Consider the following 19,304-nt stretch of genomic DNA (forward strand, 5'->3'; position numbering starts at 1 on the left):
GCGTGGGCTAAGCTACCTGGGACTGCACAAGAAAATACACCGTGTAGAACGATGAGGGCAAGGTGAGCGGACAATGCCGGGAGCAGTAACCAATCCAGCGAGAAATGAGGTTCTGAAGCAACGCTGGTCATGGCCGTCACGAGAACAATGTCACGGGCCCGTGCAGACAGCAAAACCACACACAGAGGGGTGCCAGTTATGTGAGGGGCAGGGCACGTACAACCACTAACTGGAGTTGCCAAGGTGGCTGATACTCACGGTTTCCAATGAGGAAGGTGGCGGTAGACCTACCCACACGTCGCCGGTCCGGGAAATACAATGGAGAACCAGCAACTAACGTGTAATATGCCCGCGGCCGACTGACAGCGGTGGGAAGGACTTCCGGGTAACCTGTCCGGAAACACGGACGAGGCTAGAGTGTAGCCTGGATACGGGCGTCATCTTGGGAAGGGAGAAACACTGAAGACCCTCCACGACCAAGCGCGCCGCAACCAAGGGACCGCCGTGTTATAAAATATAATGCTCTGAAACAATAAGGCGCGCAGCTCGTGAAATCAACCTGCGGTATAAGTAGAATACTAACTATGTATTCTCTGGCTATATTATGCGAGTTGCGATATGGTGTAGAAGGGGTGCACAAAATAGTGAAAATAGTAAAAACAGTTCTTGTCTGTGTGAGGCAGTACCAGAGTAGGGCCTGAAGATAAAAATGCAAAAAAGAAAAAAAGCAAACAGCTCATGGAAGTACATCTGTGGTGAGCCTAAGATGATAACTAGGTACTCTTGTATCCATAAAGATGGGCTCGTGATAAGATGTTAGATGGGTGAATCAAAAATTTGATTCATGCCTGTATAATGTGTCAACAAAAAATATATATAGTGATGGTAATAGGACTCATTGTGTACTGTGTGTCTGTAGAGGACAACATATTGCAAGGGCTGGGCCCCATGGCTATATTAGATACCATCCGGTCATTGCTGGTTGACAGCAGAGGTGGATGTCAAGTAAGAACTTCTTATGTCAAGATATATAAAAGATAACAACTTAATTGATTAAGTCAGAAGGCTCCAAGGTATGTTCTCATTAAGCCCAGTCTTATCAGTAGCTAATCGGAGGACCCATCGTTGCTCAATGCGGAATAATGCGTTTTTTGTTATTCCAGGATGAGTCTCTAATATACCCCATTCAAAAGAATCTGGTGAATGTTGTGTGTCCTTGAAATGTGTGGTCATTTTGGTGTTACTCTTAAGGCATCTAAAATTACTCCTGTGCTCCATTATACGTGTTTTTACCGGTCTTGTGGTCATGCCGATATAAAGCAAGTTGCATTTGCACCGCAGTATATAGATACAATTAGAGGAGTTGCAATTGGTGTGTGCATTGATGGTCCAAGTAACCCCATTAGGAAAATCCAGATTTTTTGTGGCCTTCGTGAGGTGACACACTAAACAAGAACCACAAGGGTAATGTCCCGTGACCTGGGGCAGGCCCCACAAAGTACTTTGACGAGTGATTGGTTGTTTCTTTGGTCTGGTGTGGATAACGATATCCTTAATGTTGCTTGTTCGTTTGAAAGCAAAACGAGGGGTAGGTAAATTAAGTGTACCTATGTTAAGGATATTCCAATGTTTACGAATAATTTTTCTTATTCGGTTAGAGTCAGGAGTAAATGTTGTGACACAAGTTATCGCTGGATCTGGTACTTTGACCCTGTCTTCCAACAGGTTATTGCGGTTATTATTTAAAGCTCTTTTACAAGCAGGATCAACAACCTGTTTAGGATATTCCCGCCGTAGAAGGTCTTTCTTCAATGTGTGCGGTTCTTTTTTGTAATCGGTAAGATTACTGCAGTTCCTTCTGATGCGAAGGAACTGGCCAAAAGGTAAGTTCTGTCTCAGGGTCCTAGGGTGGTGACTACTAAAGAGTAGGAGACTGTTCCTATCGGTCGGTTTACGATAGAGGGTGGTGGAGATATTATTACCCTCTAATCTGATTGTGAGGTCAAGAAAAGGGATTTCTGAAGGAGAGATAGTGTTAGTGAATCTCAAGTAAGGGTTCAAGGTGTTGATCCAAGAACAGAATTCAACGCATTTCGCTCTTTCCCCTTTCCAGAGGATCAAGATATCATCAATGAACCTTTTCCACATGCCAATGTTTTACAAATAGGGATTTCTAGTGTGGAAAATCTCCCTATCTTCGAACGCCGACATGTACATACATGCCAGGCTCGGCGCAAATGTGCTGCCCATTGATGTACCTTGTGTTTGGTGGTAAAGTTGGGAGTTAAATTCAAAGTAGTTTTCTGTCAATCCTAGAGTAGCACACTCTAGTATGAAGGCTACTGGTGTCTGTGAACACCACTCACTGTTGGACAGGGCATCTTCAATGACCTCAAGTGTGGCTCCTTGTGGGATATTGGTGTACAACGCCTCAACATCCAGTGTGACCAGGAAGTCAATAGATTCTGGATGTTGGGTCCCCTCCAATAGACAGAGCACATCTGTGGTGTCCCTGATGAAGGACGGTGTAGCCCTGACCAGTGGTTGTATAAAGTGGTCCACAAATTTAGACAGTGGTTCCAGAATGGATCCGATCCCTGAAACTATAGGGCGTCCCGGGACCGGGGTGGTGTTTTTATGAATCTTCGGAAGGCAATAGAAGTAAGGAGTTATGGTCTCCTTGGTTACAAGGAAATCTGCTTCTTTTTTGGTAATCCACCCCTGGGTTTCTGCAGTGAAAACCATTGTGGAGATAATCCTGCTCAATCTTGGAGTGGGGTCTTCTCCTATTGGAGTATAGTACCTTCTATCACTCAGTTGTCTATTACACTCAATGTTGTAATCTGAGGTAGACATAATGACTGTAGCCCCACCCTTATCAGCCTGTTTAATGGTGATGCTTGCGTCACTTGCTAAGGTCTTAATGGCAGTATTTTTATCCCGAGATAGGTTATGGAAAGGGGCAGTGATCGTCATATTCTTCAGGTCTTGGAGTACCGTAGATGGTCTATGTAGACCTGAATCGTTGTAGGATGGTGGTACTTGATCTTGGAAGAACGCTTGTAAGCGAATTTTACGGAAGAAGCCCTGTACCTCACATATGTCTCGAAATGTGTCATTCCTTGGGGTTGGGACAAAACCCAAACCTTTTTGTAGGACCCGCTCTTCTGTTGCTGTTAAAGCTCTCGCTGAGAGGTTGATGATCAGTTTCTCTTCCCCCTTGTCTGGCTCCGGGTCTCCACTGATCGTATTGGTTGATCTTGCCATTGGACTCCTTTTTGTCCTCTTCTGCGCCCTCTTCCTCTGCCCCAACCTCTGCCTAAAAAAGGTGGTTGCTCAACCCCAGGTTGGAAGAAGGGCGGGGGGCCCTGTTGATATAAAGGAAATTGCCAGAAGGGAGGTCCCTGGTATGGTGGTATATTGTAGGGTGCATATCCCTGATTTTGAAAGGGTCTGTGTTGTCTATTATTCCAACTCCCAGTGCTAGAGTCACTGTTGGTAGATGACCCCCTACGTGATGAGGTGGAACCTTCATCTGAGGAGTAACTAGTGACCGTAGCAATATAATCCGCTTTGAGGTATGGATAAACTTTCTCAGTAGAGAATTTCTGAATATCCTTCTGAAGTTTAGAGATTTTTTATTTCATCAAGTATTCACGATTGTCTGCTATTTCCGCATTCATCTCAGCCAGCTTACTCTTGTATGCTGCCGTTTGGACAATGACTTTAATAGCCCCTTCTGCTGTTTGTATTCTGATCAAGAGAGCATCCGCGATTCTCTTGGCTGTATTAATTATGAGGATCAGCCAGTCCCTAGTGCATTTCCATGCAACTAGGGACCATTCTTTTTTGAAAAGAGTATCCTCAAGGAATAGGCGTGGGACATTATTGACAATCAGGCCGTTGGGGGCTATGTTGGCTCTGAGGTATTCTGTCATCATTGCCCCATGTAGAGTGATCTTAAGCCACTCGTGCTTCATGTTGGCTAATGAGGTCCAATCCTCTGAATGGCTGCTGGAGGCTGCGCTGCCATCAGGCCCTAGTAGAGATGGTGCTCTCAGAATCTCAGCTGCTGCTTCGTCACCGAAGCTCAGTCCCTGGTGGTCCTCCATGCAGTTGGTATGGGGAACTAATGGACTTACACAAGTAAAAGGTAGTGTGAAAAAGGGTAAATCACACTATGTTAAAACAGAAGAAATGGTCCAGAGTAACATGGGATGTGTTCCTGGTAGCCTAATCAAAATCCCACGAGCATGCGCCCGTGCAAGCAGAGAGTCAAAGAAAGGGAAAAGCGGACTATTATTTATCCAGGTCCAGCATACAGGTCCGTTGATAGAACTATAACAAGAATAGTATGCAGTTCCTAATGTGAAAGCAGGCGAACGTGTGTTAAGAAATAAGCTCTACTTAAGAGTAAGTAGTTGCACAATAAGGGGAGAAGAAACTTCTCCTTGTTGGAAAAAGACCCTCACACACCCAGCCAGCTAGGTGTCATGCTTCATCATCGGGTCTGCTCCTTATCGGGGCGGCACTTCAATCCCCGATCGGCACCTGAGATGGGGGCTTCCTGGCGGAGATCTTTTTTCCAAAAGCTGGTGGGTGAAGTGCGTGTGAGGGCCCTTAATAGTGTAGGTGATAGTGATGTGTAGGAAAAATTAAAATAGGGGAGAAGGTCCACTCAGAAAATTTTAATGAACGTGTCCCCTACCCTAATTAAAAATAAGACAAAACAATGCTAATCCCAACTCTAAGGATGTCGGTTGATTGCGTCTGTCAAGTGGTCAACATGTTTCTTGCCCTTGAGTCTATTTGATGGCAATTCGTCAGGACCAAAAGATCTACCTACACTTAAATGGTGGTGGTCTATAGTACAGTATACAGGTGACCACCCTTACAGCACCCAAAGAAAGTGTGCTACCTGTAATTCTAAAAACACAGCCTGCAAGGTAAAAGATAGAATTACAATATTAGAAATTCAAGTCATAGTGTATAGGAATTGTAAATGACAAAACATGCAACATAATGATGCAAACCGCATGCTGAATAAGATCGCTAGTGGCATGCGTTATGACGTGTCTGTCATACATTTTGGAAACAGTGAGATAAGACAATAAAATGGAAGAACGAAGGCAGCAAGAGGAGCACACAACAAAGGTTAACTCACCCAATTAGGGTCATGGATATGTGGTATCAGATCCGGCTAGTGGAGACACTAAGGTGTAGTGTCCTAATATAAAAATAAAAATAAAAAACAAAACGAAGAAAACAAGAGAGACATGGTTGATACATGAAAAGCTCTACAGAAAGTCCGGGCTAATGCGCCCAGGGTCGAAGAGGTCACACAGTGAATCTGCGTGTCCAGTAGGTCAACACTGGGTTCGTAGTGAACTGTAGTGGTGCCAAGCCTCCAAGTGAGGCGCACAAAGTAAAATCAAGTGCAAGAACCCAGGAGGGCGTCGCGTAGTACCCCGACAAGGCGAAGACCCTGCACGATCAAGCGCGCCGCAGCCAAGGGACCGCCGTGTCCCCCACAATCAGTCATGCCACTCAGACTAAAAAATAAAAGTAATGACACCAAAGAGATGCCTGGCGAGCAGAATAAAAAATATAAAATATAATGCTCTGAAACAATAAGGTGCGCAGCTCGTGAAATCAACCTGCGGTATAAGTAGAATACTAACTATGTATTCTCTGGCTATATTATGCGAGTTGCGATATGGTGTAGAAGGGGTGCACAAAATAGTGAAAATAGTAAAAACAGTTCTTGTCTGTGTGAGGCAGTACCAGAGTAGGGCCTGAAGATAAAAATGCAAAAAAGAAAAAAAGAAAACAGCTCATGGAAGTACATCTGTGGTGAGCCTAAGATGATAACTAGGTACTCTTGTATCCATAAAGATGGGCTCGTGATAAGATGTTAGATGGGTGAATCAAAAATTTGAGTCATGCCTGTATAATGTGTCAACAAAAAATATATATAGTGATGGTCATAGGACTCATTGTGTACTGTGTGTCTGTAGAGGACAACATATTGGAAGGGCTGGGCCCTCCTGGAGTTAACAGCTGGCAAAGGCATCTGACCAAGAACACCACTAAAACAATGTTCCATCCCAGGCTGGTCACAAGCTCTTCCAGCTCTCCCCAGACTTTGGCAGTGCCATCTTGGATCTCCTTTGGACCACTGTGGGCAGAGGTGTCATCTACAGTGAATATAGGATGGGTCATGTAGGATCATAAATAAGGTTTAGGGTGCACTGCCATCTCTCTTCAAGCAAGCTGGACTCAATGACCATTAATTTGCATCCCTGCTGTGCATGCAGACCCCAGAAAAGGAGGAAAACAACATTTTGTGTGTTTTTAAATATATATACCTGCAAATCAATAAGTGCCTGGATGCTATGTTCTGTTGGCTAAAACAGCAATACTGGCTGAGTGCCACACAGGACATGGAACACTTGCCAGTTACACACATGGATGGATAGACGAAAAAGTAAACAAACCCTTTCATTTCCTCTTCATGACAATTTTACATGCTTTCATTTGGAGATTTAAAGTTGTCTCTTCTTTTAGGCGTACACATTCATAACAAGAAGTGTCTCTTAAGTAATATTTTCACATATATAACTAGCCGGCATTTACATATGACATGTCACGCCTGATGACGAGAGTACCTTGCAAAGAGTTGTTGTATGGAGATGTGTGATAGATCAGAGACTGGCTGAATCTTGTCACTGTCATGTAGCGCTCTGCCGTACTCAATTTATTCTGTGGAGTTCGATTTTTTTTCTACCAGTGCCTAATCATAGAAAACAGGAAGTGTGCTAGAAATAATGTGGTGAACAGACAAAACTCTGGGGCATGTGTGCAAGCCCCTATTGCCACCACAACGTCACTTTTTCCTACCTTGGTGTGTGATAGGGTCTTAGCCTTATTTACAAGGCAGCGTTAAGCCTCTTAACTTGGCTTAACGCTGCCTTGTAATATAAGGCCCCCTTTCATACTATGCTTAGCGTGAAAGGGGAGGACAATGGGTGTTGCTGTGGGCATTCCACTAAAACACCCATTGATTTTGACGCTGCCCCCTATTTACAAGGGCAGCGTACATAGGAGGCAGTGCCAAAATTAAGACCAGGGGAAACCTGGTCTTAACTTGGCAAAACGAGGATAAATGCACTATTTCTCCCCGTTTTTGCTTTTTCCATGTGTGCTGGCTTGTGCAGCATACATGGAAAAATCAAACTGCCATGGACTGTTTATGTACAGGAAGGTCCCCCTTCCTGTACATAAACAAACCGTAAGAAAATGCCATTTGGTAACTTTCTTGTGTGCTGCATGAAACAGCACACATAGAAGTGACAAAATGGCATTTTAGGATTGTTTATGTGCAGGAAGGGACACCTTTTTACACATAAACAATCCTCCCCTGCACGCAGACACACTTGCACTATGGTGCAAGGAGGCCTGCTTTGGCGCTACAGTGCTAAGTGTAGCACCAGCGCAGGGGAAAACGCAAGGCTGCACCATATCCTTGTAATAATGGTGCTGCCTTGGGTTTCAGAAGTGGCGGAGTGAGGCTTGAAGCCAGGACCGCTAACGCCTCACTCCACCACTTCCTCGTACATATAACGCCTCACTCCACCACTTCCTCGTACATATAACGCCTCACTCCACCACTTCCTCGTACATATGCCCCTCCATTCCTGAGTTCTTGAGCAACACAATCGATCCCACTTTTGCATCATAGCCCTTATTAGCTTTATTATGTGTTGCCATAGAAATGAAGCTAGCAAAATCTAAAAAGGATTATACGATCTTTTTGGCTTATACCTTGTTGACAACGTAGCAGCCAAGCAATTGAGATGTGTTGTTTTTGTGAGAAACTGGCATAAATCTCTTCACCCGAAATCCTGTTTCATCACCATTACATCATTATTAATGTCGAATTTTAAACAGATAATGTAGGCAAAAATAACCTGCAATCCTAAGACAAAATATCTTCTGCTTCTTGCCTTGTTTTCTTGCAAGTGCTACTGCACCCCCTTTGGATGCAAACAATAGTTTGTCTTTTTTCCCCAACTAGCCTGTGTCACACTGCTTGCTGCCCTGCAAAACAAGCCCCCTTCAATTGTGATGATCCAGTGACTCTAAGACATTTACCATTCCTTTGGTTGTGTGTTGCTTTATTGTACACTACTACGTTACCTGACTGCTACACCACCTCCAAAACTTCACAAAACATTAGACCCCCCCCTTGACCACAACCTTTTAAAAAAGAAAACAAATGTAATTAAGCTATCCATGTCCTATTTTAAATTAAATAACACTTACCCTTAACCTAGTTGTTATTACTTTGTTTTGGTGATGGAATTCCGTACTACGTAGTGGAGTTAAAGTAGTATTTAGGCAATGAAGTTTGGCCCTGGCTGGTGGGGCTGTACCTTTCTTTTATCAACCCATGTTCTGTACTTAACTGCCTACCTAGAACAATCTCATCCATGTCTCCTTTCAATTTACACACCCTTACCTAATGGTTAAAGAAAGATGTATTTGTAAGTTACTTTGAACCCTACTGGGTGAAACGGTATCTTCTGCATTGATGCACGGTTGAACTCATGTGATTAGGGATACTAAGTGCTAGGAATTTATTTTGCATTCAGTTGTGACTTTATAGGTTTTTGACTTTCTGAGTGCAATGGCAACACATTTTTTAACTATTGTGTAAGGATGTCCCACTTGCAAGAAGGAGTAAAAACACAAATGCCTCTGGGAGTCTTAATCTAGGCTTTCCTAGTCTTGTCCGGGGGGGTGGGGGGGGGGCGGTGAGGCTGGATTTGCTGTGGCAATGGGCATCCATCACTTCCGAAAGCAACCGTCCCAGACACGTCAAGAATCGAGGGGATCATGCCCACAAATGTTAGCAGCCATTCCAATTCATTTCAGTTCAGTGCATCTCTATTGTATGAGCTTAAGTAAAACCATGCACAATAATTAATATTGCTGATATAAAATCGAACCAAGTGTCAAAGGTAAAAGTTTGCTTCTAAAATTTAAATACCCATTCTTATAAATTACAAAATCTTACGTTTTTGCTCCGCCAACTATAAAAATGTAATTATACCGCTGATATCTTTGTTTGATTGTCACTTGAAACATAAATTGATTACAGCTTTTAAAGTTCTTATTAAATGTAAGCAAAATATTGGTTTTGAGTACTTCCTTCTTGTTTCTAGTAAAGTGGGGCGTAGTCACAAAATTTGTTCAACTGTTTTGAAGTCAAGGGGGCAAAGATGACAGATCAATTCTTCCTGTCGGTTACCCGCCATGCCCTTTTCAAATTTCCAAAAAGGAAAACAAAGAAATTCCAGTCTTAAAAATGTCTTCTTTACATCTGTGTATAGTGTTGAGTCTAAATATCTCTTTCTTTTAGTTGTGTATGTATTTTGCATATAGTTGGAATTCTTGTATTTGGCCTATTGCTCCAAAACTGACGGAAAACAAGTTGACCTAATTGCAGTTATCATTAGCATCATCTGCTCAGGTTTCAGGTTTCTTCTCTATGCTCAATTCTGTTACTGTTGATAGCCACAATCTTCTAAGATTGTTGGTAGATCTTGATTAATCCAAAGGATCCTTTTGTTATCAGCATGTAATTGCTTTATAATATAATAATATTTTCCTCAAGCATCTAGTAAAGCTATGAATCAAAAATTACAAGGGTCCAGTCTTGTGTATGGGCATTTATATTGTAAATCTCGGAAGTTGTCCTTATGTCAAGTTTAGCTGGAATGGTAGTTGTATTACCATATATTTCTGATATAAATGTGTCCCAGTTCTTAAATGGGATAAAGTTGTCTACTCCATATTTTAGAGTTTGAGCCTCTTTATTTACCAAAATCCATAATTTAGGTGTATTATTTCTGATTACACCTTGAAATTCGATCCATTGCTCTTGCTAATCCACTGTTTAGTGGCTATTATTTCCTTTTTTAGATGATATTTTAATAGTTGATTTGTTATTCCTTTACGTTGATCTTGGCAGCTTCAAGATTGTTGTCAGTTTCCCCCTGTGAGCTGATTTCAGTTTTTGATAATTCTCAATCAAATTTTGTGCCACAACAGATCTTCACTTCTTTAATTTCAGTATTTGATGCTAGCAAACTAAAAATGTTTTCTAATAATGTTTCCCAGCTTTGCATTTCTATTTTAGCAATGCGTATTTGATTGTGTTCCAGTTTAGTTGGGAAATCTTGTTCCAGTCATTTTTTAGCTTATGTTTAAACTCATAGTTCCATATTATTTGCCTCTTTGCTAATATCATAACAGTTTTTGTTTTGAGAGTGTTTGCTCAGTTTCACCAAAAGTTACTCTTTTATAAATAAATGTTGATGAAAGTGATCACTTCCTGGCCCTTTTGTGTTTTAAAATGACTGCACTGATTAAATTCTGACACATTGAGAAATGGGTAGTCTACTAGCCTTTTACTTCCTGCTCATTGAGAGGAGTAATTGGCAGGACTGTCATCTTCAATTTTTTCTGTTTAAATTTTGGAACTAAGATCACAGAATAAGGATGAAACAAGTATGTCCATTAGCTTTTGTCTCCTTTTGTATACGTTGGGTTGGCAAAGAATACAAGTAACCTGGTGAGTCTTCTAATTTCTTTGGAGTACCTAGTAGGTTTGCCTTGAAGTCACCTATTATAAATGTTGTTGTTGAGTGAATTTCTCCAATCATAGCTTAATTGTCAAATACGAGGATTCTAGATTTTTCTATACAGTTTTATGGAAGTAAATACATATTTACTACTCTGCAATGTGTCCTGTCATTGATCTGTATGGTCAAGGGCAAACATCTCCACATCAACATTAGACTCATACAATAAAAAGCAAAAAAAGAAGACCTGGCATATCCTACTGTACATGATTAAAATGAAAAAAATCATTATCAGGTTACTTATCCAAAAGATAGTTAAAATAAGTAGCTAACAATTTCAAAATGGCTTATTAGCTTCGGTGTGGCAAATAATGGGGGCCATAAGGATAATGGAGCAGCGCTTCAAGTGTTACCGTTTCGTTAGTCTTTATTATCGATCAGTTTCATCAAAAAAAGACAGTTACAAAATAAACATTGCATACAAGATAAGGATTAAGAACTATTCCTATATAACACAAGTAGAATAAAATCATGAATAAACACAGCTCTAAAGTCTAATGCCTCCTATTTCTGATAATCCGGACCCAACCCAAAAATTTGGCCACTGCAACTACGATGCATTCGCCACTGTCATATCTCAGGATTCTTAGGGCCTCAAGCCCCTGTCTAGTGCCCAGATTGCGACATATAGGTTTAAGCCATTTGGCCCGGGGGGCGGCATAAGCCGGGCAGACAAAAAATATATGACCCACAGATTCGGTACAATCTGTACACCAACGGCAGGAATCGCAAGTCTCACCCTTCCAATTTTTAGTGAATGATTTGATGGGTAGGCTGCCAACCCTCAGTTGGTGGTAAAGTTTCATGTGGCTGGGTCTGGTAATGATGTCCCAATAAGCTTCTAAAAGAGGGTCATTTTTCTGCACAAGAAACCTGCCTGACAAAGACTCCGCTGGAACTAGGGATAATTGTTTTTGACGGACCATTGACCAGTAAAGGCTTTTAAAAACTTTTTTAGGAGGGAAGGGATTAGTAGCCGGGTCGGTCCAGAGAATTCCCAGGCCCATAGATTCAAAAGGTGAACTAACTTGCTTGAACCACAGGATGTTACCGGCGCCCAGGATGGAACGAACGTCCAGAAATGTCTTTGCATAGGGCCCTAATTCCGGGACCGTCCATAATCTCCTCCAAAAAGCCAAAGGTTTAAACCTGGCAATGTCATCAAAAGAATAACAACCAAGATCTAGCAGGAGCGGTTTCACTGGAGTAGAACAAGGGAGACCTGTAAGGATCCTGAGAAATTTGTGTTGTGCCTTGACCAGTGGGGAAAGATCAGCAAAACCCCAGAGTTCGGCGCCATAGAGGATCGCAGAATTAATCCTGGAATTATAAATTTTAATGGCTGGACCTATCATTTTCATCTGGGATTGTTTTTGTTCTTTAACCAAGCACCCTGAGAGTTGGGCAAATTTGAGGGATAGGACATCTATTTGTGGCCTCCAGTTCAGCTTATTTTCAAAGACAACCCCCAAGTAGGTCATGACATTAGCACGTTCGAGTAAGTCATTGTTCCTAGTCACATGGCCTTTCACACATTTCCCTTTATTAAAGACCATGTATTTAGTTTTTGAAACATTAACTAACAGGTCAAAATCAGAGCAGAAGTTAGCAAATACGTTCAAAGCCACCTGTAGCCCAGACAAGGTCTGCGATAGGAGTAGGGTGTCGTCGGCAAACATGAGGAGTGGAATTTTAATACCACCCAGCATGGGGGCGTCCGTAGATGTAGAGGAAAAGTACTGCACAACTCTGTTAATGAATAACAGAAACAGAGTAGGCGCAAGGACGCACCCTTGCCTGACATCCCTATTGACTTTGAATCTATCGGTGACCTGCCCTTGGTTCCCCCAACGTACTTGTGCGAAGTTATTTTCATGCAACCTAATGACAATATACAAAAGGTCTGCAGGCATCCCTAACTCTGCTAATACCGCCCAAAGTTTAGTCCTATTGACTAAGTCAAATGCTGACCGAAGGTCAACAAAAGCGGCGTACAAGGTACCGCCGCAAAGATAAACCGTTTTCCAGACGATCAGTTGAAACTTGAACGCCTGGTCGATGGTACTTGTGCAGGGTCTGAACCCGGCCTGCAGGGCCGAGAGGATATTCTCCTGCTCTATCCAAGACTGAATTCTTGCCAGGATCATCCTTGCTATGATTTTTTGAACAGAGTCAATTAAACTGATCGGGCGGTAATTCCCCGGGCAAGAGCGATCACCCTTCTTAAAGATGGGCAAAATCTCAGCGCCCTTCCAGGATTCAGGAATGGCAGCCTCATTGGCTATAGCAGTTGCCAAAAGTGCGATGTAAGGCACCCAATTGCTATGGTCAGATTTGAAAAGGTCCGCAGGGACACAATCTATACCCGGTGCCTTGCCACTAGGAACCCTGGATAGAGCCAACTCGACCTCTTTACAATCAAATTTAAAATTCCGAAAAGAGGGCATGACCTGGGAAATAGGAAAAGCGGTCACTTCTTCCAGATTAGACTCCGAAAACTGACTTTCAAAGTGCGACACCCAAATATCGGGGAGTACATGATTTGACGGGACCTGCGTGCTCATAGAGTTGTCCCATTTCACGATGTGCCAAAACAAAGTCAGATTTCTTTGTTTGCTAGCAACCAAGAGATCATTCCAATGATCATTATCCCAATCTTTTTTGGCCAGGACTTTAGCCTTGCTGTAGTCTTTCCTGGCAAGTCGAATATTTGCCTGATTTTTAGATTTAATGGCAGATTTCAATTTGCTATAAGACTCACGGCAGGCGTTGTTATACCAAGAATTTGGCTTTGGTAAAAGCGATTTCTTGGCCTTACAAGGTTTGGAAAAAAGGGACTTAAGACCTTGAAATAAATTATCATGTATGTGGGTAGACTCGCCAACGACTTCCTCGCGGCTCCGGAGAGATTGGAAGTCTTCCAACGCACGAGAAACTTTTGAACTAATCTCGGAGAGTACTGCACTGTCAATGGCAACCTTTTCCCAGCGCACTCTCCGTTGGTTGTTAGTTAAGAAGGCGTCAGCAGTAACATTCTCAGATGGTTTATTTCTGAGGGCTGAACACATTAAGAGATTCAGGACTAAAGGATTATGGTCGCTCTCGGGGCGGTCCTAAATCACCATATCGCTTAATATGGGCCAGAACTCCACTTTAATTAAGGCATAGTCAATTCTACTACAGCGACGACCATCAGAAAAGGTGACCTTGCCAGTTTTGTCAGAGAGGGTCCGTCCGTTTGCTGCCCTAAAACCTCGCTCCATACACAAGGTCATCCACTGAATGGCAGATTCAGTCCACCTCTTGATGGGGGGAAGATCGAGAGGTGGGATATTCAAAATTGCATCCACTTCCATTGTAAGTGAGTCCCAAGCAGAATACAGGGGCTCGAAACAGCAATTTAAGTCACCCACTATTACCACGTTAGTACATGGGTTAACAGAATCCAAAAACCCATCCAATTGTAAAAAGGTATTTGTACCTCTCCCGCCTGGGAGGCCCCTATTATATACATTAATAATCAGGAAGTCAGGTTCGTCATTAAGTTACATCAAGATAATCAATATGTCAGGGCTATCAATTGCCAATTCGGTAAGTCTGTACTTTAAAGTTTGCCTTACCCATATGCAGAGACCGCCCGATGGACGACCCCTTGACCCACCAGAGGCCCCTTTATAAAAGTTGACATAGCCAGAAAAAAGAATAGGGTCTACAGCCCACGTTTCCTGGAAAACAAGAATATCGTGGATGTTTGCCCAGCCAGACCATTCCTCCATTACTATTTTGCCTCGTAAGCCAGCAATGTTCCAGGAGGCCAATGTGAGAGGAAGAGAGCTAGTTGAGCCAACCAACTGGGGGGCAGGTAAGGAACCCAGTACGGCGGGGTGGGTTACAGTGATGCCTGGTCCCGTACGCGCGTTCTCAAAGGTGCAAGGATCCGAGTGTATGATTAATGGACTATCAATGTGCTGCATGTGAGTACGGGTTACCGTCTCGGTGGTGGAGGGATTGAAGTTAACACGATTTGTGGCCTGGGAAAAGTCTGGGCACTCCAGAGCTAGTAGGGGATCAGGATTTCTGAGGGGCACGTTTAGAGGAACCAGATGTACCCCCCTTGGCCCACCCCAACTTCCGGACCCCGAGCAGGCAGAACATTTGGGGCCAACAGGAGTCTTATTCGCACAGCCCAAATTGATTGGATTAGTTGACAGTCAATCAACCCCTTCCAAAGAATTCAAGGGTGCAAAGTGGTTAAACAATGGAAGATGAAAATCCGGTCTGGGCGGGCAACGAAAGCCTCTGGTGACCCTTTCCCAACCAGTAGACAAGACACAAGGAGTATCACATGGGTCTCAAGAGTAGAAATAGGACAAGTCCACGGTGTGTATTCCAGTGGCTCTCAAGGTGTTAGAAAGGGAACATATATGACTCACCACCCTGGGGTCCCGAAAGTTAGTAATTACACAATCTCCCTCCACATTCTTTACCCCAGTACCCAACCAACTCACCCTGCGTACAGTCAAAATCTCAGCACTTATTCTGGACGGCAAAGGCCTATTTCCATTTAGCCAGTGAATCACTTTGTTCTTCAACTCGCTATGAGATTCAATCTTTGCCTGGGGGAGCCTTGGAACGCCAACCAATATAACAGTATAGGGCAAGGACTCTGGGGGAAGATTAATACATGGGAGTTTTAGAAACGGACCTGCACCCTCAGAAGAAGGCTGTCTTGTTGCATTATTACTCTTATTATTAACAACGTTGCTGTCTGATTGGATAGACGTGACAGCACTGGCAGGTATATGGGTGACTTCCACAAGTTGTTCATTATGAACAGGAGGGAGGGAGGGAACACTAACCAAAGGGGTAAGGCCGTTCGAAACAATCCCTGTTTTGGCAGCTGTGGCAGAAGTTGGTAAAATCTTTGGGACAGGAGGAGTTGCTGTATTTTTCACCAATAGAGTCGTGTTAGTAAGCACCATACTCTCTAGTTTCCCAATGGAAGTAGAGAGTTGCTTGACTCTCTCATGTAGGGGTAAAAAGAAAGATTTAAGCGACTGCTCCAAAAGCTCAGAGAAGCCGAAAAGCAGAGAGTTGGCACTGGGCAAAGTAGCAGAGGAATGGGAGGACGAAAGACTCCCAACAGGAGGAGATGTACTACAAGACGGACGGGAATGGGAATCAGAACGTAGGATGGCAGGTTTAAATGTTTTAGACACTTTTGCACGTTTACCCTTAGGGGGCGCTCCCACACGTTTTCTTTTCCCATTAGTAGGCTGGGACTTACTACCCAAGGTCGAAATGGCTATACGTGGCTGCTCAATAGGGGGCAGAGTGGGAATAACACTAGAATTTGTAGGTAAGCCACTGGGTTCAGGGATAATTATGGTATCTGAAATATCTTCCAAAGAGCTATGTATTGATGTATCCGACATCCCAGGCACATTACTAAGCAACAAATCAGAAACAGATGGCAGTTGCCTACATTCAGGGGAAATGGCTGCCATGATGTTACCAAGGGACGATCTCTTTGCTGATATTTCTAAGGACAGTCGTTTTTCTGTTAAAATGATTTCTTGTTCAAGGACCCGTGCTGCTCTTGTGATAAAATTATCAAGGGTCCCTGATACACAGCCCCCAGTACTGCCCTGCACGATCTTCCTACCGGACCTTAGGGATGTCATCCTCGAGTATTACAAGCGTACAAAATAGGGGGGGCAACCAATAACAGTAACAATGGACCCTGGATGTGCAAACTATTTAAATAATCAGTAATCACATTTGATTTAAGAGCAGTAAAATAACGTGACAACTATAGTACACGGCTAGCAACCTAACTTAAATACAACAGGAACTCACAGTAAGGCAAACGTTTGTGCACATAAAATGTCAACCTTAGGGGGGTGGCCCATCCCGTCCACTCCCGGCCTCGAACGGCAACAAACGGCCCGCTCTTTGCCCGGTCTTCGCCCCGAGCTGCGTCCCGCACGCGTCCCGCTGACGCGTGTGCGCGGAACCTTCCTAATGAAGGGAAGAGGCGTGGTGGAGGAGGAGCCGGGAAGAGGAGCCAGGTGGGGCAGGTGAGTAATCGCCGAGCAGCCTGGTCCTCGCAGTCCCGCGTGAAACAACAGTCCAATTAAAAACACCAACTTCCCCTTTCAGCAGCGTTTCATCAACTGCGAGCGTGGAGATGAAGCAGAGTGTGAGCCCAATCGCTTTCGGTAAGTCCAAAACCTCCGAGCTTCAAGTGTTACAAAGTGAGACCCAACAAATAATTGATCGAAAATTCAGAAAAATCCACAACTGAGATTTTTTTAGAACTTCTTTACACATTTCCAGAGCTGTGACTACCACAATATTAATTACATACCGCCCCCAAAAAAAATTCGGAACCATTTGAAAAAAATACTTCATCACCATCCATGCATCTGGATTAACTCCCTATAGAAAGTGTTGATGGCACTTTAGTGTTAAAATCCTAAAACGTGCCAAAAACCGCAATGGAGATAACAAAGTTCTCACCGAACAAAAAGGGTCAGGGCTGCTACAGGATCAATGGAGGCAGTAAATCAAAAAAGGGGCAAATTCATTGCGATGTGCCATCCAGTTCTTTTGTGGCTGCCTTTAAATACTTCAGAAACCGTGCCGACAGCTGAGCTGACTCCGTCTTCATTAGTGTTCAGTAGCCTCATTTGAATGTTCAGGTGTCTAAAGATTGGTTGCAGGCAGAATTTCCTGAGTGGCAGCAATTTTTTACATATATACAAACTATGTGGCTCAATAATTTCTGCAAACGGCCGCACATCTACATCTACTGCTCATCAAGCAGCTTAGTGTCCCATACTAATAAGCTTTAAGGGGAATCAGTCCAAATCTCACCTGCACCAACTGCAGCTTCTGGACTCTTGCCGGTGATTGTTTTAGGTAGATGTGTAGAGTCATCTAGGCGTATAAGTGGGTTGCACATGTGTTTTTTGCTGAGCTCCCTGATATCTAAATCTGATGAAATCATCTTTGCTTGTTTCGCCACAGTTCTGCTACCTTTTTCATCTAAATATACTTCTAAATATTTATAGCTGGTCATACTCTCAAAATTTTCATTGTTCAAAAAACAAGAGACACTGTTGCATCCAAAAATCACAACCTTACTTTTGAATAAATTAATAAGGATTTTGTTTGCCTCACAATAGCATACTAGAAGCTCAAGAGAACTCTGCAGGCCAGTAGGCGTCTGGTCTACCTATTAATGTCAGAAAACATGCTAGGGCCTCAAGGGATCGCTGCCGGCCAATAGGTGTCCGGCCTACCTATTAATGTTAGAATGCCTCTACTTGCCTGGCCTTTCTTATTTTTTGTAGCTTAGATTTCAAATGCTGTAAAATTTATAAGTGACTGTTATGAGCTTGCCATACTTCCTGAAAACATATTATTTGATAGTTGTTTAAGAACAGAATCAAATATAAAAGTCTTAGCTTTAACTGTCTGTCAAGTCCCGCAATATTTCTAGACCAGATCTGAACATTATGTAATTGACTATTGCTTTGCAAATTGAATTTATCAGGGCTGCAGTTGCCACAGTTATTTTTTTTTCATGTTGGTCCTGATTAAATAAAAGAGATTGATCAATGATTGGTACTTCAAATGCAGGGAGGAATATTTGTCTTGAGATGTCCACATTCTTTCTTACTATGATTTTTAATTACAAACAGAGGAAAATATCAGGGATCGCCGTACCCTTGAGCTTTATAAGGTAATGTTTTCTATCTTGTCAGAAAAAAATGTGGACATTTTAAGACTACTTTGTATCCAACAAATCATCATCAGATTCAATAAAGGATATGTAGTTATCAGCAACAATAACAGGATTTTCTGAACCTGTAATTAGCATGATGCCCAACCTGGCTTAGTCTTGTCAGCCAATAATGTTTCTCCCTTTCACAGCTACATACATTTTTGTAAGGACAGTTTTACCCAAACAAGTGAGAACATCAACAAAATACCCTAACATGTCTATCTACTGTTCTCCAAAAGCCCTGGGGTTAACATCAGGACCAGAGAATGGAGTCTGGTTCCATATTTCCTGGTGCAATGAATATGATATGATCGTGATTGGTGGTCCTGAATCTGCCATCATGGTTACTGACATCACCAATGAGAGCCTGACAACAAGGCACTTTGGCTTTGCCTGTGGTACTATTCTCTGAAGCAACTGTTAAAACCACTTCAGATAAGTCCCTGGAGCATTGCTCAGTGTCCAATTCAATGCTATTAACCATAAATTGTGCTTTTGGATTTCTGCACACACCTTGGAAATGTACAATTTTACTACACCTATTCCACCGTTTGTTGACTGCTGGGCCTGTAGGACTATTAGCTAAATGTGTTTTGAAGCCACATATGTAGCACATACCAGAACTTTTCTTTTGAATAAATTACGCACCTTTGTTTTTTGCCTAAATGGTAGCAATGCTGTCTAGCCCACAGGGTAAATCCACCGTTGACACTCCTTGTGGAGAAGCATCAGCAGCGACGAGTCTGCTAGAGACAATTGACTTCTCAATGCTTTTTGCGATATCAATTACCTCAGACAAGCTT

This window comes from Triturus cristatus, chromosome 10 (assembly GCF_964204655.1).
Source record: "Triturus cristatus chromosome 10, aTriCri1.1, whole genome shotgun sequence".
NCBI classification, from domain to species: domain Eukaryota; kingdom Metazoa; phylum Chordata; class Amphibia; order Caudata; family Salamandridae; genus Triturus; species Triturus cristatus.